This window comes from Haliaeetus albicilla, chromosome 13, assembly GCF_947461875.1.
Source record: "Haliaeetus albicilla chromosome 13, bHalAlb1.1, whole genome shotgun sequence".
NCBI classification, from domain to species: domain Eukaryota; kingdom Metazoa; phylum Chordata; class Aves; order Accipitriformes; family Accipitridae; genus Haliaeetus; species Haliaeetus albicilla.
This window is the reverse complement of record NC_091495.1, coordinates 17,920,965-17,942,608: the sequence shown is the minus strand read 5'-3', so window position 1 is coordinate 17,942,608 and position 21,644 is coordinate 17,920,965. Positions and strand designations below refer to the sequence as shown.

The window sequence follows — 21,644 nt, the reverse complement described above, 5'->3', positions numbered from 1 at the left end:
ATGTTGCCTTCTTCAAGATTTCAGCCTGAGAAAAACCCAGCTGCTGCAGGGTTGCAGAATGCATGAGAAGAGTCAGAAGCAACAAAGAGAAAAGCAGAGGACAGAAGAGCGCACACCAAACAGTTACAGCTGACACAATCAGAACTCACAGCCTGCAGCCTGAATTGCACTTAACAGTCCAAAGTGAGAAGATGGGCCTGACACCACTTCTTAATTCATTAAATACTGCAGGGATGACTTCAGCTTCCAAGCTACATTTTACATGCCACCTAGTAGACAGCTGTACCTAGGAGTGAATATGAAGCCCTTCCTTGTTTTCTGCTGTTCTTTTTTCTTGAATTTTCTCATGTATCAAGTGCCTACAGACATACAATTCCATTTTCTGCCAAGGGATGTGATACAATTCCCGTCCCCTGTTGGTTGCAAACATCACATTCATACCACCCATTCTAATTAAAACATTAAAGCATTGGATGAGGCTGATTCAAATTTGGCTATGTAAAGGATGGTCTCATTCTTGCTGTTATTGATACTTGTATCAGAACTGTGTTAGTCACTAAGGCTTTTGGTAGCAAATTGTATTCAAGGCCTGTTCAACCTCCCCCTTGCCAGCATTCAGAGAAATCAGAAATCTCTCCCTTATATATTATCTTAACCAATTAGCCTCTGCCAATTTTTGTAGACATTGTAAAAAGTATTCAGAGATCACAAATTTCCCAGTGACTGCCATTTCCATCCTGAAGCATTATTGGCCAACACATCCTCCAGATACTTTAGTATGTTCACCTACTTGTGATCTTTAGCCTGCCCTAACCTTCAGCTCACTGCCACCTGGGTGAGCATCCTCCTTCAAGCTAGAGAATATGGGAAAGAGCTTAGAGCTGAACATCTTTAGTTTCTCTCCAATGAGCCTGCAGGAGCAGAAGGGACTCAGGGTTTTGAGGGGAATTGTTGGTGACCTTTTTTTCTCCTTTATTCACCCTTTCCAATCAAGAGCTACAAGAGTCTTAGAGGTTCTGCATTCCTCCTTTAGCGGATTTCTTCTGTCATTCCCCCTTTACTGGATTTCTTCTGTCATTCCCCCTTTACCAGACTTCTTCTGTCTTTTGGGGGTGTGTGATTGGTATTGTGGGGTAGCTACAGAGTACAGCTCATCTTCCATATCACCAGTACCAGCATCAGAGACAGCCCAAATGCTGCCAGCAAAGATCCTAGTCCTTCTTCCCACCTGTTCAATAGCTTGCTTACTGTTCTCTCTGACTCTCTGCTGAGTTGGGAGAGTCATGTATATGCATCAGCTTATAACTCATCAAATGTGACTAATAGTTTTATGGTGCTTAATATATGAGATAAATGTGAACTGAAATGTAAGGAAATCACCAGGCAGCAGGTTTTAAACAAACAGAAAACAATTGCTTTAACATGGTGATTAATGCTGTTGTGGGACATATAGCCATCAGTTGTTGCAGCAGCAAAAATGGATAAATGAGTTTTAAAAAGATTGGAAAGATTTGTGGAGGATGATTCCATCCTTAGCTATTAAATATGATGATTCAAATGCAACCTCTGACTCAGGAAACGATTCAACTTTGCCAAAAAGTGCCACAACGTTCAAGAAGAAGAAACACTTTTCAGAGAGAAACATTCCATGAACGTCGACCTTGGCCCCTGTTGATGATAAGATGTTGAGCTAGCTGAACTTTAGTATGGCATGAATATTCCTACATTTTTCTTAAAAATGCTGCATTTGGCTAATATGTTTTTTATTGTGATTAATCTGTGTCATACAGGGGCTCATCTGTAAGGACTTGTACAGTGCTGGTGAATTTACTACTTGCAACCAATAGGATACTGCTGGACCCTATGCAATTAAATATATATATGTAGTTCTAATAATTGGGGGTTTACCTAGTATACAGTCAGTACCCATTCTTCTCTGCCATGGCTCACCAAATAAAAATGGAAACTCGTAAGCAACAGGAATCTGTCCACACTGTGCTTGCCATGCTTCTGAGTCTTCAATACAGAAGGCAGGCTACAGAGGGAGAGAAAACACTGGTGTGCTGCTGCACTTCCTGACATAACCCGCAACAGATCTGGCTATTCTTGTAGTCATAAAACAGTCACTGAAAAAAACCTACTACTTTACCCAGTGATTGCATATCCTACGCAGCCACACTGCAGCTGAGGTGAGAATCATGCAGTCATAGTTTGGAAAAAGAGTCTCAAACCCCATCTCCTCCGGGCAGGAGGCTGTGTTCATTCCTGCTCAGACTAGCAGGCTCAGAGCAATTCTGAAACACAGAGGTTAACTTTGCTGCTCCAAACTGTCCCACCCAAGAGACTGCCCTGAAGCTTTTTACAGGGAAAGGATTTAATTAGAATATGATCTGCAATATTCGGTATAACAGACGACTGCCAAAATTTATGCTTTGTGATTCATGGTACAGGTTTACTTAGACAACTTCTAAGATGATCCCTAAGTACAGAAAGGGTGAAGGCACCAGAGGCAGAGGAGAGGCTTTGCTGAGCAGATCTGAATGTCATAAATGCACAGTTATGGCTTAGTAATTGTATCACAATTGACAGATGCTGCAGGAGTCACGTGACTAGAACATGACCTCATATTTTGGCTTTCTCCCCTCCTCCACCAGTGATGAGGGCAGCACTGGCACTTAAATAAGCAGAAGGCATTTACAGAAGGCTAGTTTGTAAATTACTTAAAGGAGAAGCCTGAATTTGGATACATAGATATACTTTGTATGGGATATTAAGCAGCTGCTCAACAGTGGCAGTGAAGCAAAAAACTCTTTTTTTCCACTTGGGAAGCATACTACAGTTAATATTAGGGTAAAAATATTGAATCCCAAGTACATGGGCTTAGATCTTCCCTTCCTAAGGAAGAATCTGCAGGAGGGGCGGTAGAGGAAAGACATGTCTCCATGATCCATTCACAGGATTACTCTGCAGACAATGGGGCTGCTGCAAGCTCACATATCCTCCAGGGATCTGTGGAAGGATGCTGCAGCAATGAGGAGGTCATCTCTGCTCTGCCTCTGCCCCAGAAGCCACTCCGGATGCTCTGGCAGGGTGATTTCACAGGAGGATGGAACAGCCTGGAATAGTATTTAATTTTCTGGAGATTTTCCAGGGGTACTGAGTGTCCTAAGCCTGTCCACTCCTTTTTGCATAGATTTTGCATCATGCAAGTCCCAGGAGGGTCCTGGGAGTAAGACATGGGATGATGCTCTCTTCATAGCCAAACACCACTTCAGCATGAAGGGGAATCCCATCTTGGAAATTTCCAAAGGTGCAGTCAGGCCTGGGGGGATAATTTTCTATCACAGCACTGTTACACAGGGACCAAAGCTGATGCTGGCTGAGAGTTAAAAGTTCTAAATTAAAATCCCAGCTTTGGCATTGACCCCCATGGCAAGTTATGCCTTGCATGAAATGACAATAGCACTTACTTGCTGAGTTATCCCAATGAAAAGTGTTCTAAAAGTGCAGGGATTTTTGTATTTTTTAGAGTTTTCTCACTAATATATCTGCAATTCGCAGCTATTTGTAAACTACTGACCTGAAACTTTTCAATACAGCTTCAGTGTTGTTCAAAAATGAAAATTAAGAATTTTCCGCACAACTACCTGTCTCTAAACCTTCTTTTCCTTTGCCTGATGCTGCTAATCTTCTCTTTGGATTGAAGTGTGGGACAGTTATTCTAATCTACCAATTGCAGTGGTAATGCTTCAGAGAGGTAAGATCCTAGTTAGCCTTGTTAACATTGATAGCGTATCAGAACAGGATGGGAATTCTCTGTTTTTGATAACAGGGTTGCAGTCATGTTTGGGTTTCAGCTCCAAGAAAGCTTTTGCTTGAAAAGCTCTGACTAGTTGTGGTAACTGTTATTTTGATTATCCCAGCTGAAGTGTGAGCATTCCCGAAAGAGCCAGCAGCTTGGTGGCCTGCTGCTTGAGCTATGCTTTGTTGCTGAGCTGTTACATGACTTTGCTAAAGACCTTCATAGGATTATTCAGTTTCTTAAATGAAAGAAAATGCAAACTGAAAATCTGGGGACAAGATGAGCTCTGTGTGAGTGTTAGGTATTACTGCTTGACCATAAACAAGGGTCTTACAGTCCTTTGGTGCATGGTTGGGTGACTGGGCACCTCAGCGAGCGCAGTGCCTCTCCTCCATGGCACTTGAGACCACCTCTAGGGGTTCAGGCTCTGCAGAGCTGCAGGAGGTCACCGGAGTATTTGGGGGTTGTTTGCTTGGTCCTTTTCTCCTTCCTAAGCTTCTAGGGCAGAAAGCCAGCTCGTTTCTTGCCATTTTCTGTGTCGGGTGTGTGACTGACAGGTGCTGCTGGAGAGGCACAGGGCGCAAGCCCAGGTGGGAGGCCGCATTTGGCCTCGACTTTTTCCTAGGGACCTGAAAAGCAGCTGCAGTCACTAAATGTCCTGGGAGCTGCCCCTGCAGGGGGTCCTATACAGCCCTCACCATGGCCATGGCACTGTCTAGCCTAGCCCAAACCCCTCCAAAGGCCCCAGCTTTCACATCCGAGGTTCTGGGATGCTTTCAGCCAGCACTGTCAGGAGGCCTTTCCTAGGCAGAGGAGAAGCCTGCTCGTAGAAAAATGAGCATGCTCACCAATATCGAAGGGGTTAACCTACTTCCCACCTCCCGCTCTGGCGCGGCCGCCATTTTGGCAGCCTCCTGCCCCGCACGGCGCCATCTTGTGGTCCCTGAGGGCTGGTGTCAGGAGACAGGCAGGAGGAACGCAGCGCCGCCAGCCCCTGGAGAGGGAGCCGGGTGATGAAGCCGTTGTCCTTGTTATGGAGGGAAATAAAAGCATTTCAAAGTGTTGTAGGGCCGCCTGCTTCTCAGTGCAGCAAGCAAGCGGCCAACAGCTTCAGCATCTTCCCTGTGATGCCTCCCTGTGCTGCGTGTGTGCGCGGGTGCAGAGTCGCAGCGGTGCAGAGAGCTGCCACCCCAGTGTGAAGATTTTGGGGTGTCTCAATGAGCCCCAGCTCCCTCCCAGCCTATCAGAAAGCATGTTCCCAGTGGAAACCACATCAGCAGCACAGGACTGCTTCTCACACTACAACACACCAGTTACCGAACAGGTAAAATATCATGGTGATAAATATGTATTATACCTATTCAGGGTGAGCCTACACCTAAGTCCTTCTAAGTGCACATGGCTGAAAATATAGTTCCCAGCATTTCACCAAGATTTAAAATCCTCAGGCACCTTTTTTCACTTAGAGCCTGGCCTGTGATGTGTTTTCTAGTAAAACACTGAATTGCAAGCACACATTTGGGAAAAATAATCTGTTGACCAGCACCATCATTCCTCAAATGGTGGTGGTGATTGGTGGTGTCACCCTGAGGCTGACTGAGAAAGCTGATTTACCCCGTTTTGAACGGGCCTCCCACTCTGCTGGGCTACACTGACAGACAGCAGGCACAGAGCAGCTTAGGTAACACTGGAGAGAAAGCTCCTGCAACTTCTGAGGGTTTACATATGCTTTGGAGCTGGATTTGAACTGAATGAGATTGGCCTGGAGTAGGGTAGATAGCAAAGTGGGATAAGTCACGGTTTCAGGTATTGACGTGTTTATCACAGCATCATCCCTTGGGGAGTCTCACTTTACCCGCCTTCTCGCTGAAGATTTCTAAAAAGTGTTATTTAGGCCTTTTTGCAATCCGTTGTCCTATATCATTGAATGAAAAGTTTTCAGAGACAGTCTGTATTCACAGCGTTACGAACATTGATCAAACCATCTAGGTTTCTAGAGGTTTATGCAGTACATTTTGGTGCCTGTAAATATTGGAAAATGTAGCTCTTAGTGTTTAGCTCATTTTTTCTCTTAATTTTCTTAGCACTCGTAAATTAAGTAGTTATCAAATTGTTATTTAGTAAAATGCTGTTAGGGTGAAAGCATCAAACAATCTAACACATATTCTGTTGCATTCACTTGACACTTTTAACTATGTAAAAGTAGTTAAAAATCACTTTTAGGAAGTAAAGCAGTACAAGGTCTCTGTGTGAGCCCCACCTAAGCCATGAACATTCAGGAGTGAAGAAAGCTTATTTTTGCAAGTTTCCAGTAAGCCTATGTGGCTTGAGTGTAGACCATCCATGGTTTTATATCACTTACACACCAGACCCCCCCAGCCAGTCTAGTTGAGGAATTTAATTTATTGGTGAAGGGCCTCAGGATATGCCCCCTTATAAATGTTATGTGTCACTGTAACTGAAATTTTATTCTGGGAGTAGATTAAATGACAGTATCATTGACCATTTGTCTTGGGCTTTACAATTTTCTCTTTTGACTTGAACTGAGAATTAAGTTAAGCTTCTAAACTCTGCTTTTCTGCTCACAATCTGCCTAAACAAAGCAGGAGATCCTCCTGAACATTTCAATGCCCAAGTTGCTGGTAGTAGTCCCTGATAGATTTCTCTTTTAAATTTAGCACAGCCCAGAATAGTAACTCTTACAAAACATATACACAGCAAATATGGGACTTCCTATAATTTCAGTGAGAGATTGCAGATTTCCTGCCTTGCAGAACAACTAAAGCAGACAGCATTAGATTCATGCCTCATATAAAAAGCTTGAGCAAATAAGCTTATTCTTACAAAGCAAGGGATAATGTTTCTTCTAGGTATCAGAATATAGCTGACAACCAAACGGACTGTGACAGATCCTAGCTCCTCTCCTCTGTCTGTGAGTGGCATTGTGGCCTCTGTTTACCCCAAAACATACAGGTGTGCTGGACTCCCAGTTCCTGAGGATAAAGTGAGACAGCAAGGCAAGAATTTGCCCTCCATTGTGGATAGGCCATTGGGGCTACTCAGGAAGGGGAGTTCTTAGATAACTATGATCTCTGCTTATTCACAGCTAGCTAGCTAGCTATCTGTGGAGCATATACTCCTCCATGCCCATGCCACAGATGGCAGATCTTGAAGGAGTAAAGAACAGGAATTAGACCTTTCTGGTGTAGTATGTTTGGCAGGAGATCTGGCAGAAGGAATGAAATACACCTTCAACCCATTTTCACCCCTTCCTGCCTTCTGTTTTCCATAGCTTGACACTTCCTGTAACAGTGAACTGCAGAGCAATTGCAGACCCTGCACATTATATGTGTGTGTCACAGCTGGAGCCTGATCCCTCCATGTTTCAGGGGTAAATCCATGAAACACTGCATCCTTTCAGCAGTCAGTGCTCGCTCTCTCTCTTTCAGGCTGACAGCCTTTGAGGACTGTTGCTTACTGAGCTGCGTAGCAGTCAACTGTTCTGGTAGGCAGGACACCAGGGTATCACAGCCTCCTAGAGTCACTGCAGTGCTGTTATACTGGAGGAAGCAGCAAGGACCTTCACTGTGCTTAGATGGTAGTAGTCATATGGACTCTTGGATGGGATTTCATTTCACTGGGATCCACAGATACAGTCCTAGAACTGCTGGCACCTTGCATACAGAGTACAGGCTGGACAGTATTTGTCCCTATGTCATCTGATGATATTATTTACACAGAGGAATTTGCTTAGCTAAGAAACCTGGATGGAAAGAGAAACATGTCAAATAAGCAATTACCCTCATAGTCAGAGGCTTATGGAGATCAATCATACTGACCTATAGTCCCTGCCCTTTCCTGGATTGCTTTAAAAATAAGAAACCTACCAGGAAAGACATTAAGGCATTATTAGATCAGCCTTGATTTTGCAGAGTTGCCTTGGGAACTTTTGATCTAATAAGTATCTCCTCTGCTGATTTGGTACCCTTTTCTTGTAGGTGTAAATGATGATGCAGACAAGGCAGTGCAGTCTTAAAACCAGTTCATTACACAGAAGAAACGTATCGGTTTCATTAGAAGGATGATGTTGCACCAGTTTAACTATGTGTCCCTTTAAAGCTTGCTTATCCTGGTGAAGTTTCCCCCAGACTAGTACAGAGTATGCACATACACACACAGCTGCACTGGTTGAACTAAAGCAGTGTGATGCCATATTTTTAGCTAAATCATTAAACGACCTCAATGAATATTTAAGTGTGACATTTATCTGTCCCTCAGACCCATAGCAATGTACTGATCCTGCTTTCTTGTCTCTGTTAGGAACTAGTCTGTGACTGTTTTCTGTGCTGATACAAAAGGCTGGGGATTGAACATACATGGTGTCTTCCTCCCTGCTTGCTTCCCCACTGACCTTGGGTTTTCTGGATCTGCAGAAGTAGAGGGCAGTGGTAACTGGAAAAGTAGCTTGAATGCCAGGCATTGCCATTCATAGTCATGAATGTACTCTTTCTGCTCCCACAGAGTCCCAGGAGTGACAGCTATCCAGAGCTCCTAGATTCTGTGCCTTTATTAAGTGTCATAACTGCTGATCAAAATAAAATTTCCCTAAGGGGCAAAAAAAAAAAAAGGAGCTTGCCTTTGTGTAGGCAATAGACTCGCAATAAACCCCAAGGTAAGGGGGTGAGGAAGACTCCAAAAATTAGAAGTGAGAGAACTATGGTTCTACTATTGGATACCTATTATGGGTATCTGAAAGTCTTGCTACAGTTCAAGCTATAGCTGCATGTTTTTAACAGTGAAGGATAGCTGGGTATTGGGTGTACTGAATTCCCTGTTGTTCATAGCCCCTATGACAAGAGAGGATGCCTTCCTAGAAGTTTGACTGCCTTTCAAAGGAGAGCTATGGTCTTCAAATAGGAATTCCGGGGTTACTTTATTTGGCCACTCTTTTGGAAGAAGTAAGTCAGACTAGAGGATCATAATTTATATAGCTGAATTTAAACTCTCTGAGAAAGAGATTTTGTTTTGCTAATAACAACAGGGGAACAGTGCTATTGACCTTACTGGGAGTTTAACCTGCATGTGTCCCAGTGAAGACTGCTGTACATCTGCTGATGTGCAGGCTCCAGTAAAAACTCCAGCATGCCAGTCTCCTGCGTCATATTCTGGAAGACTGTAGAAAGCTGGTGATTTAGGATATAAATCAACAATAAACTGTATAATCCCAATGTAGAGGTTTAATTTAAAATAGAGAACTTGATTAAAAGGGTTAGATTAGAAGCGAGATTTATAAATAGTCATGTGGAAGACATTTAAATAATACAAATACCTTTTATGTAACACAGTACCAGGATTCAAGAAATATTTAAATAAAATACTTGGTCGGTTTTGCCAAAAAACCCTTGAAGAATTCTTGGAGAGTCTAATCAAGTTCTTGCTGGTCCTATCAATCTGCCCTTAGAAACACTTTCAGTTCTCTTACATGTCTTGACAGGGACCAGATAAACACCTTGGGGTACTCCTGCCAGGTTAAGGTCACCTTTATGCTGAGGCACATTGCAATACTCTACTTAGCAGCATCAGAACAGGACTTAAATGATGCATAAATCTTGAGCTCTCCAGGACTTATTTTCACCTTCTCTGTATGAGAAGAAAAGCGAGTATTTCCTTTAATCCTGTGTGGCTTCTGTTTTAAAATAAGCCTTGATACTAATCCTTGGCTATCTGGATTTAAACTGACATATATCCTACAGCTTCAAATACCAGAACATCTGAGTTACCGATGTGCCCTTAAACCCAGAGTGTTTATGCTCTTAATCACACCAAAGGACAGAAAAGTCATTATCCTCCCAGTGTTTCCCTAATACTGCAGTGGGTTCCTTCAAAAACCCAGGCAGTTTTCCTCACGTTATTTCCTTTTGCTGCAGTGTTTGCACTCTTCCCCATTCTGGCTTGAAAGAACATAATGAGCAAGGGAAATATCACAGAGCGACACATCAAGACAATGTTAGCAACTTGTGTAACTTGAACTATACAACTTAGAAAATGGAGTTTGCACTTGAATTTCACAAAAGGCAGGTGGCTTCACTTGTATGTGAGCAGATTTTCTCCCTGATGGAAACACACAGATTCCTAGGCCCTGAACCTAATACAATTGTCAAGCTTAACCAAAAAGAAATATCAATAAATGGTAAAGCATCCATGTTTCCGGTTTATAAATATATATATAATGGTAATGCATTAGAACAATGCTCCTGTAGTGATAACTTCAGCAATGTCACTTCCTGTATGTACTGTGCACATTGTATCACTTCAATAAATCACCAACTTCTATCTTCTAGTGTCCTTGAAAATGCAGAGGTACCGCATAAGATAATGCTGCTCTCGTTGAGTGTAAAAGACCAAACCAAGCTTTTCCTTCTATGCTATACAGGGTAACAGGGAGAATGCTGAACAGAGACAGAGCCACTACACTGTGACTTTAAGTTGCTTGTGGCTGCCAAGGCTCAGCACCGAAAACTGGTGCTGGCAGATGCATTCATCACATGAAGCCCATGCTTTATAGGCTTCACAGACGGACTTCACTGGAGTGTACTGGTGACAAAAAGAAGAGAGCTGAAGTTGCTGAAGGGATGACCAGAGGTCAAGGACTAGGGTCCACAAAGAACCAAGGTGGTACCAAGAGGATTAACTAAGTGCTCTTTGTCCAGGACCAGCAGTTCCCCTGCCAGGCAGTGCTCAGTGTAAATATCAGCTCTTTTTTTAGGCATCACAGTAGGCTTTAGCCCTGCATTCTTTAGTCACTGGAAAAGAAATATTAACTATGTGGGAGATGGTGTCCCACTTATTCCCTATTCCATGCTTTGTCACGAGAGGAAAGAAATGATCCTGGAATTTCAAAAGCTGTTGCAATTATTCTTAGATTGAGGTGGAAATAGTTTCTTGAAAAGAAAGATGCATGTTTCTTCCAAAGGTTCTTTTGGAAACTTTCATTTGTTCTATATGCAATTTAAGGAGTTTTGCTTTTGGAACATTGGAAACCTTTAAAAGGATTCAAAACAAAGCTTGTTTAGAAAAAATGCCATTCTTGTCAGAAAGAATGGTGTTTTACTAGAAGATGTTTGTCCTCATCTAATTCTTACATTAGTGGCTGGCAGTGACTGAGAGCTGCAAAGTAGCCAAATTTCTGTCCTTGCTAAAATTGTAGCAGGTAACTCTAAATTTGAAAGGTACGTACCAGAAAAAAATACAGGAAAATCAAAGACACTGTGTTACTGTGTCAATTCCAGGAGCGTGTCTCTTTCTTGGGACACATTAGCTGATGTTATGTCCAGTGAATATCTATACAGAAGAAGGAAAGTGACTGATCTGTAAGACTATACTTCTAGTCCTCAGGAATTTGTGGTTAGATACTCATGTGAGATTTACTTCTGCTTATTATTAACTGGTTATTTGATGCAGTTGCCTGGCAAAAAAGAAAATTATCAACATCTGATATACCATGTGTAAATGGTCTCTGCACCATAGCTTTTTTAGGTGGTGATGGTCACAAAGAAGTGTGAAAGCAGATGGAGCACTCACTCTTTCAGGCTTTGTTCTCTAAGTTTTCTCTCAAAAAAATGTATGTCTTACTGCCATGTTTGACCATTTGGCTCTTAGCATCTGCTGAAATTGTCCAAAACTATCCAGTCTTCTGATCCAGTGTTGTCACTCTTTAAGCCCTTCTGATCAAACAGTTATTGCTAAGAACCAAACCTGTGTTTCTAACACAGAGCTAGAGAGAAAACAGTGGCTTTAACGATGATGTGTGCCTTTGATAGCAGCAGTCTGTTTGGCAACATTTATAGAATTTCTTCAGTTTCATCTTTGTCAAAAACCACAGGCCAATGAGGACTTTTGTGATAGTCAAGAGATGTCCCTTACCCTGAAGTTTGAAGCAAGTTGAGGTAAAGAGCATAAGTTTTAAAAGTTATGTGCAGTTTGTGAGTGTACCCCCAGAAGGGAAACTGTATATTTTTGGTCAACCATGACTCAGATTTATTGAACCACCTTATTTCATACGGAAGTGATAGAATCATAGAATCATAGAATCATTTAGGTTGGAAAAGACCTTCAAGATCATCAAGTCCAAACATCAACCATGCCCACTAAACCATGTCCTGAAGTGCCTTGTCTACGTGCTTTTTGAATACCTCCAGGGATGGTGACTCAACCACTTCCCTGGGCAGCCTGTTCCAATGTCTGACAACCCTCTCAGTAAAGAAATTTTTCCTAATATCCAACCTAAACCTCCCTTGCCACAACTTGAGGCCATTTCCTCTTGTCCTATCTCCAGCCACCTGACAGAAGAGACCAGCACCCACCTCACTACAACCCCCCTTCAGGTAGTTGTAGAGAGTGATAAGGTCTCCCTCAGCCTCCTTTTCTCCAGACTAAACAGCCCCAGTTCCCTCAGCTGCTCCTCATAAGACTTGTGCTCCAGGCCCCTCACCAACTTGGTTGCCCTCCTCTGAACACGCTCCAGCACATCAATGTCTTTCCTGTAGAGAGGGGCCCAAAACTGAACACGGTCCTTGAGGTGCGGCCTCACCAGTGCCGAGTACAGGGGAACAATCACCCCCCTGCTCCTGCTGGCCACACTATTTCTGATGCAGGCCAGGATGCTGTTGGCCCCCTTGGCCATCTGGGCACACTGCTGGCTCATATTCAGCCGGCTGTCAACCAGCACTCCCAGGTCTTTCTCTGCCAGGCAGCTTTCCAGCCACTCTTCCCCAAGCCCGTAGTGCTGCATGGGGTTGCTGTGACCCAAGTGCAGGCCCGGCACTTGGCCTTGTTGAACTTCATACACTTGGCCTCGGCCCATCAATCCAGCCTGTCCAGATCTCTCTGTAGAGCCTTCCTACTCTCAAGCAGATCGACCCTGCCTCCCAACTTGGTGTCATCTGCAAACTTGCTGAGGGTGCACTCGATCGCCTCATCCAAATCACTGATAAAGATATTAAACAGAACTGGCCCCAATACTGAGCCCTGGGGAACACCACTTGTGACCCGCCGCCAACTGGATTTCACCCCATTCACCACAACCCTCCAGGCTCATCCAGCCAGCCAGTTTTTCACCCAGTGAAGAGTACACTTGTCCAAGCCATGAGACGCCAGCTTCTCAAGGAGCATGCCATGATGAGAGACAGTGTCAAAGGCCTTGCTGAAGTCAAGGAAGATAACATCCACAGCCTTTCCCTCATCCACTAGGTGGGTCACCTGGTCATAGAAGGAGATCAGGTTGGTCAAGCAGGACCTGCCTTTCGCAAACCCATGCTGACTGGGCCTGATCCCCTGGTTGTCCTGCATATGTCATGTGAGTGCTCTCAAGACAAACTGTTCCATAATCTTCCCCAGTACCGAGGTCAAGCTGACAGGCCTGTAGTTCCCCAGATCCTCCCTCCGGCCCTTCTTGTAAATGGGCATCACATTGGCAAGCCTCCAGTCCTCTGGGACGTCCCCTGTTGACCAGGATCACTGATAGATGATAGAGAGTGGCTTGACAAGCACCTCTGCCAGTTCCCTCAGTACTTTTGGATGGATCCCATTGGGTCCCATAGATTTGTGAGTGTCCAGATGGTGTAGTAGGTCACTAACTGTTTCCTGCTGGATTAAGGGAGGTATATTCTGCTCTTCATCCTTGCCTTCCAGCTCAGGGGGCAGAGTACCCTGAGGATAACTAGTCTCCCTATTAAAGACTGAGGCAAAGAAGGCATTAAGTACCTCAGCCTTTTCCTCATCTCTGGTGGCAATGTTCCCTTCTGTATCCATTAAAGGACAGATATTCTCCTTGGCTTTCTTTTTATTGTTAACATATTTGTAAAAACATTTTTTGTTGTCCCTTACAATAGTGGCCAGATTGAATTCTAGCTGAGCTTTTGCCTTTCTAATTTTCTCTCTGTATGATCTAACAAGATCCCTGTACTCCTCCTGAGTTGCCTGCCCTTTCTTCCAGAGATGATAAATTGTCCCTTTTTTTTTTGAGCCCTAGCAAAAGATCCCTGTTCAGCCAGGTCAGTCATCTTCCTTGGCGGCTTGTCTTGATCTCCTTCCTCCCTGTTATGATCCTGAGATTCTGCAGTGCTGCAGAAGTAGTAGGACAGAAGAAGGGAGCCAAGCAAAAACTGAGATGTAAAGAATATCTATTAAAATGAAAGAAAAGAATAGACTTTGACAAACTCTCATACAAAGATAGCATTTCAGACTTAGTACCTCCCTGAGACAGTTGCAACTTTTACAGTGAGAACTGCTATTGTTATAACGTGTTCCACAAAATTCAGTTTAAAAAAGGGCAGCTGCCATAAAAACCACTGCACAATATTTATTTCTTCTTCCTCTCCATTACACAGGGTGCTTCTCAAAGAACAGTGTATGCACCAAAACTGTATTCAGAACTGCACCCACAATAATTTTAGTGTTACAAAATCAGTAGTTTCCCCACCTTTGCTAAGCCCAAGTATCCAAAAATCATTACTTAGATTTCAAAATCATTATTGGCTTAAAACTAATGAGAATTTTCTTTTTAAGCAAGTAAGAGCCTTAGAGCTCTTACAAGCTTGACATCTGGTTTCTGGGCTTCAAGTCCTGTTCTGGAGTTTTCATAATCATGAGAGCTGAAAACTTGAAAGTGTTTATTGTGTAATTGTGTAATCACATGACTAGTGGCTGTGATTTACAATAAAATCCTTAGAAGCCAGCAATACTGGTTTTGATTTGTATATCCAGCATTCACAGTGAAAAAAAATTAAAGAAATTGGGCTTCTATAGCCTAGTGCTGACAAAGGACCTAACTGATCTTATGGTCAGTTACCCAGTTCCTGCACTTCAGGCAGGAGGGGAATGATTGCAGGCAGGGAAGCAAAATTAGCTGAAGTTACCTTTGGGTTCATACTCTGGAGTCCTGCAGGGGCCTCAACAACTCTTACTGTGAGCCAGAGCCTCCTCAGGGCCATCGTAATTTGCGCTGTGCCTCTTAAGGTCCTGTGAAGCAGAGACTACCCAGGGTTTAGTGCCTACCAGCTATGCTCCTGATCTTCCCTGTATGCTGGAGCTGGGAGAAAAGCCGGGGTGGAGCTCCTACACCAATTCTTCATAGCCCAGAGGGACCCTTGGAGCAGAGAGTACTCTCAGCAGATTACTTATCTCTGCGTGACGATGCCAGAAGAGATTTCAAGGCAGGAAATACCCAAGTAAAATCTGCAGTGTTCTTAGATGAGCTGGTTGAAATATGCCAATTATTTTGCATTTTCTTTTTTAATATATTTTCCAATGTGAGTTTCTTTTTGAAATGGAAATAGGAAAAAAGGGTTTCCTGAGAGCCATAAAGTTATGATAAAAGTGAAAAAACATTGCTGAAAGAACATTTTAAATTTGTATAGAAGAGCCCATGTATACATTTCACACACATATGCACAAAGTCTATAGTTAAAATGACTTTACCATTTGTTTAAAAAAATTGTAGTTAATCCAAAACATACTGATATTATACTGTATTTTGAGATAAATGAGATTTGAATCAGGATCTGTTTTAGAAATGAATGGATTTGGACACCGCATTTGAATGACTTGATGAGGTTTATAGGAGCCTATGGTACTTTAAGGAGTGATGCCTCAGAGCCTGCCTGTTAGCTTTATTACACTGCAGACAGTCTTCACCATTAGCTGCCGCTGTGAGACAACTGCAGAAAAAAATACCACCTCTGGACTCCACATGAGATTTGGGTTTGCTTTTGTAAAGCAACAGGAGGTGCTGAATCATTTTGGTCTGGTGTAAGAGCAATGATGCAGGGCACAGTTTAGCCCTCAGACTTTTGAAGTTGCCTGGAAAAGTATGTGTTTCTCCTGGGAAGGTGTTATGTCTTGCCATCCAGGTAGGGGTGCCATTAACAGTGGCATCTGATAAAAGAGTCTCAGGAAAATGATTTTCTTAATTTTAGATTTTCTGATCTTAATCCTGACACATGCTCTCTGCCTTATACATCCACTCTCTGATACAAGAGTATGCCACTGAATAATGCCACCAAGCTCTCCTGAAGCACAAGACTGAGCTCTCTGTGAGCATCAGAGCTCTGCTTAGGCAAGTCTGAATTTGAGCTTGTGATTTTGGATCAAAGGTCACAAAGGGGTATCTGAGCGCTAATGATGGTGCAATACCAGTGTTAGGCTGGTGATTTTGAAACTTTGGCTTAGATGACTAGTCTGTGGACAAATAAAGGAGCCAGTGGAATAAGCAAAATCCAAGCTCAGGTGTTGTAGTCCTGAGGCCATACTACTACCCACCTTAACAAATCTGACATCCAACAGTTATGATGTGGGGACAATAGAAAGGTTGAGATGATGTATGTCAGTTCTCTTTTTAAATCTCATTTTAAGGTCAGGAAAAGACTACAGTGTAATATACCATATTTTATGAAGGATTAAAAACCCCATGGATTCAAGATTGCTCAAATTCATCAGTTATTCATTGCCCTGCTAATATCCTTTCAAACACAGACTAAGAGGTATGTGTTGAGTCATGATTATGCTTACTGGCATCTTTGTTAACTCTGATGAGTAAAAGCCATATTTATTGATGCCTATACATATGGGTGTGTATATGTACACACACACACACGTATATATAACTCCATGTTTGACTAAGAGAGTCTCTGTCATTAATTTAAGCCACAATGATGCACACAGCACCCCTGAATTTTGCTTTATAGTCAACAAGTCTCTCTATTTGCTCAGCAAACTGTATTCTGCAGCATCTTGGTGGTCACAGATCTTTCTCTACATTATTAAAACCACACAGGCTCAGTGACTCAATTTGCATTCATTCTTACTACCCGACTGGATAGTTACAGTACTCAGCATCACCCATGGGGATTGCTTAAGAGTTGTCTAAACCAGTGGCGGTAAAGGAAACTAATGATCTAACTTTCCCTTTTAAACTATTTAAATGTAAATCACTTTGTGAACTCAAACAAACACACAAAAATTAAATTCTGAAGGTCACTTAAGACCATAAAGCCATATGGTCTAAATTTTCAGAAATACCCAGTGTAGGAAATTTTGCAACACTGTATTAACAGTCCCTGGCAGACCCTGTAGGAGGGTAAGATGATTTTACTGTAAAATCAAAACCTGAAACAAAACAGTTGTCATTCATTCACATACATGGTCTCACAACCACCTGCAAGCACCAGGATGTGTGCATCCAAGCAACCTGCTGAGCAGTCAGGCACTGGGGGGGATATGTGTGCAAGTGTTCAAGCAGTCTGTCCAGCACACTGGCACCAAAACGTATGTATTGAGGCAGTTTGGCCAGGATTCCTGGCAATGATGCAGAGGACAGCGACATCAGCTACTGAGTCCTCCTCACATCTATGTCCTTTGCACATTGGTGACCATGTGCTGGTTTTGCATATGCCTTTTTGTATTCTTTTGGAGCTGACACTGATCAGTCTGTCCATCGTGTCCCACTTACTCCATGAGTAATCAGGATTTACTGCCCTTTGTCTCTCAACATGGGTGTTCTGAGAAGTTGCACATATATGTATGCCAGGGCCCTGATGACTTGCTAATCTAGGTGCTGTCAACACAACCATTCCTATAGTCCTTTTTCAACCTTGTGTCACTTCCAGTACATCCACACCCAGACAATTCCCATTCATACCACTCTTAGCATTTCTATTTGTCCTGGGTTTGGCTGGGATAGAGTTAATTTTCTTCCTAGTAGCTGGTACAGTGCTGTGGTTTGGATTTAGGATGAGAATAATGTTGATAACACACTGATGTTTTAGCTGTTGCTGAGCAGTGCTTACACTAAGCCAAGGGCTTGTCAGCTTCTTATACTGCCCTGCCAATGGAGACCTGGGGTGCACAAGAAGCTGGGAGGAGACACAGGCAGGACAGCTGACCCAAACTGGCCAAAGGGATATTTCATATTGTATGATGTCATGCTGAACAATAAAACTGGGGGGAGTTGGCTGGGGGGTGGCAGCCTGCTGCTCGGGGACTGGCTGGGTATTGGTCAGTGTGTGGTAAGCAATTGCATTGTGCATCACTTGTTTTGATATTCTTTTATCGTTGTTATTATTATTCTCCCTTCCTTTTCTGTCCTATTAAACTGTCTTTATCTCAACCCTATGGATTAGGACACTCACCTAATAGACAGAAGGCACATATTGTCCCTTCTCTAAACTAGGCTGTTTTCCCATCTTTCAGATGAGGTTACTACACTACAGGCTTTCTGCGCATTTGTGAAGAGGCATTACTTGGCTTTGTCTTCTAAGACCTCATGGCTGAATAACCAGTATAGAGAAACATACCTTTGGTATAGAGGTAGGTATTTAATGTCTTTCAAAGAGCTCCTGTTTTCCTGTGCTTCCTGTCAGCTGCTGTCAGCTAAATCATGAGACTTTTAATGTATTTTCAAGCACGTAGCATGTTAACCACAATTTCTGCCTTCATAAAAATGTTTACATTTCATAGCTGAAAAGAGAAAGCACCTAAGCTTCTTCCTGTTTAGATAGAGAGTCTGAGTGAGTCAATGGCTCAGGACTGACTAATGTCACCAAGAGACAGAGTCCTTAAAAATTAGCTGTTGCCTATTTTAAATAATGGTTTAACATGGCCCTCACATGTCTGAAAAGATTATGTGATCATTTAGAACCTGTGGCTTCAATTTTTGTGTCTGTCATTATTGGCAAATATGCCTTATTTATTCAGACACCTAGGGGCCTTATTGCTCTTACACAAGAAATGCTTTAGACATCTATACAACTTAAACTGTACTCTGAAGAGTTAAAAAGCACAATTTTCACCTGTGATTAAATGTGCTTTAATTTACATTTATGAGCAATTTTATTTGGTGGCCCAGTTTCCACGGTTTCTCTTAAAATCTAATGCCCAGTCTGGAGATAACGAAAAAGCAAGCGCAGCTGCACCACTTTTTTGTTGGTTTTGTTATTTTGGGTTCCCCACCCCCCACCCAGGACATTGGTGTAAGTCTCTGAAACCATCTTTCCCCTAAAGCTTTGAGCTGCTTTTAACCCTCTGACCACTTACAGAGGGTACAGTCCTGCCAGTCCATAAAAATAGAGTAGCTAACCACTTCTTAAGGTAGTGCCTCTCCTTCCTTCCTGTTGCCACTAGTCAGAGAACAGGGCACTGAACTGCCTGCCAGTCCCCCGTGTGTCGGCACTGAAAACCTGAGGTGATGCTTGGCAAATCTTCACTGGGGCTGAGGGTTGCACAGGAGAGCCAGAGCAGGACCATCTGCCCCCTCTGCTTGCTCTCTGCAAGCAAAGTTGCATTCCCCAGTCACTGGTACTGGCTGCACTGGGGCTCAGTTTTCCACACAAGGTGAAGATAAAACTGACGTTTCCTCTGCTGAAGGGTGTAGCTATGGTCATTCCAGCCCCATGGCAACACTGAAGAAACAGCCTCCTAAACTGTGCTCTGTTTTGCTTCAGTGCACACTCATCACACCAGGAAATCACCAGCTGAAAGACATTAATGTGAAGGTGCTCCCCTCCCTATTAGAATTTCAACTTGCTGTCTGGGTTCCTATCACAGCCCAGCACTTATTCTGCTTTCCATAGGGAAATGCAGCCAGAGTAGGTGGTTATTCACAGACACGTGGTGATGACTGTAGTTTATCCCTAATGTTACACTGCTTGGAGAGTAGTTTGCAAGTGGGGCTGTTGGCCAAGACTGGGTAATTTAGAACAGTCATCCTAATACAGTGAGACTGAAGGTACGGGAAATTGGAATGCAGAAGAAAGCAAGCTCTTGAAATTAAAACAACAAACCAAAGATCCACAACTTTTCAGATTTCTTGGGTAAAAAACCAAGTCTGCTGATGAGGGATACACATGCCTTTTAGTTTCTGTGGAAAGATTTCACTGCAGACATTCAGAGTTCTTGCATCTCTCTGTAAGAGCCATATTCCTGTGTCCCATCTCTTTCACACACCTACTTCCTTTGTGACATGGAGAATCTGCTTAGCTTCATGTTTTTCTCTCCTGCCCCTTTCCCTCTCAAGAAGGAGTCTGCCATAGATTGTGTATGCTCCAAAATCCATCTCCTTCTCCAGGAACAAGTTACCTTTTCCTTCACCCAATACAATGGTCAAAAGACTTCCCTCGGTCGAAGTGTGGTCCTTTGAGTCTCCTGAACTCTTAACATCTGTGTTTTCAAAAGCCACTTCCTGCTCTTTGTTCCTTTTTTTTTGCTGGGATTTTTCCATAACACACCCCCAGCTCTTACAGACCACTGGGTGCAAAGGCAGCCATACATTTCTTCTAAGACAGTCCTATTTAAATGGAAGACTATTAATGTCAGTGACTTGCTCAGATTTTTTTCCCTTTTCAGGGAGTTATATGACACCAGCTGTGGTAGCAAATTCCTGATTCACTATAACCTTAACCTTTCCATGATACAGCAATTTTATAACCTTATCCAGCATTCATAAATTGCAAATAAATAGATTTTCATACCTGTCATTCTTAGTTATTTAAGACAAACTTTGGCCTCACATGAGCTTATGGAATTGTTTGATGCAGGCCTAAATACAAACATGACTACTGCCTAGAAATATGGGGAAATTATACTGTATGTTGAAAATGTGAAGGCTAGAATATGTGAGAAAGTACACAATATACGATGGTCCAGTGCTTTGCATTTGGCGTCATTTATAAAGGTCCAGGGAGGAGGTTTACACAACCATTTCACTTGGTGGTTGCTAGAAATGGTGTAAATGACTCAACATCAATGGGAGAGAGTCCAGCCCAGAACTTTTTTCTGCCATGTGTGCTCTGTCAACATGATGAATGCCTCACAGAAAGGAAAAATAACAAAGAAAAGCCATGTTGATGTCTGCTGTAGAAAACAGGTTGCTTACAGTTGTTTTGTTTTTTTTAATTTCTTCCATTTCATTTCCCAGGTAAAGGATTGAAGTATGGAGATTTATTTGTAGAAACATTAATAGATAGTATCAAAAATTGTGAGGTGAAGCTGTCCAATAACTCACCTGTAATAAAACTGCATGTAAACAGATGCCATTCCATGGGAATTCTTTTCTCTCCAGTAGATTGGCAGCCTTTCATGACTCAGGAGGCACTCACACATCATGACACTAAACTGAACTATTATTTTTCCAGTGGAAAAAACTGACACAAAGGAACTCACTTGTACAAACCCTATAGCAAATCAATGAAAGAACTGGGATAAACTCCATCCTCGTTTTGACTGGGATAGAGTTAATTTTCTTCTTAGTAGCTGGTACAGTGTGTTTTGGATTTAGTGTGAGAATAATGTTGACAACACACCAATGTTTTAGTTGTTGCTAAGTAGCGTTTATCCTAAGTTAAGGATTTTTCAGTTTCCCACACTCTGCCAGCAAGCAGGTGTACAAGAAGCTGGGAGGGAGCATAACCAGGACAGCTGACCTGAACTAGCCAAAGGGATACTCCATACCATACAACGTCATGCTCAGTATATAAAGTGGGAGGGGGGGGATTGAGCGAGTGACTGTGTGGTGCTGGCTGAGCTTAAACCATGGCAACTCCCAAGGTTTACCCAGCATCATAGAAGAAGGTTTAGTTCAGCTTACCACTGAGTGCTGCAAGTATCGAAGTGCGAGAAAGTTAAGGTGCTAGGGCTCTGCTTGGCTCTTCTAATGCTTAAGGGAAGAAGCTGAGTATTTAAGGAACAGAAAAATAACCTGTGGGGGAAAAGTGAAGACAACAGAGAACCCCTTATAGACAGATGTATTATCTGCTGTATACAAATGTTTTCAACCCAGAACTCAGATATA

The 21,644-nt window shown here is 42.8% G+C and overlaps 1 protein-coding gene across 2 annotated transcripts in view; it reads left to right on the top strand.

The window, feature by feature from the left end:
• The first annotated feature begins 17,678 nt into the window (after positions 1 to 17,678).
• The window catches only part of TMEM247 (transmembrane protein 247), a 34,247-nt gene continuing 30,281 nt past the window's right edge, over positions 17,679 to 21,644 (top strand). For both annotated transcript variants that reach the window (XM_069801352.1, XM_069801351.1), the window contains exons 1-2: positions 17,679 to 17,865; positions 18,050 to 18,166. The gene's annotated coding sequence lies outside the window, so the exon portion shown is untranslated. The remainder of the gene's footprint in view (positions 17,866 to 18,049; positions 18,167 to 21,644) is intronic.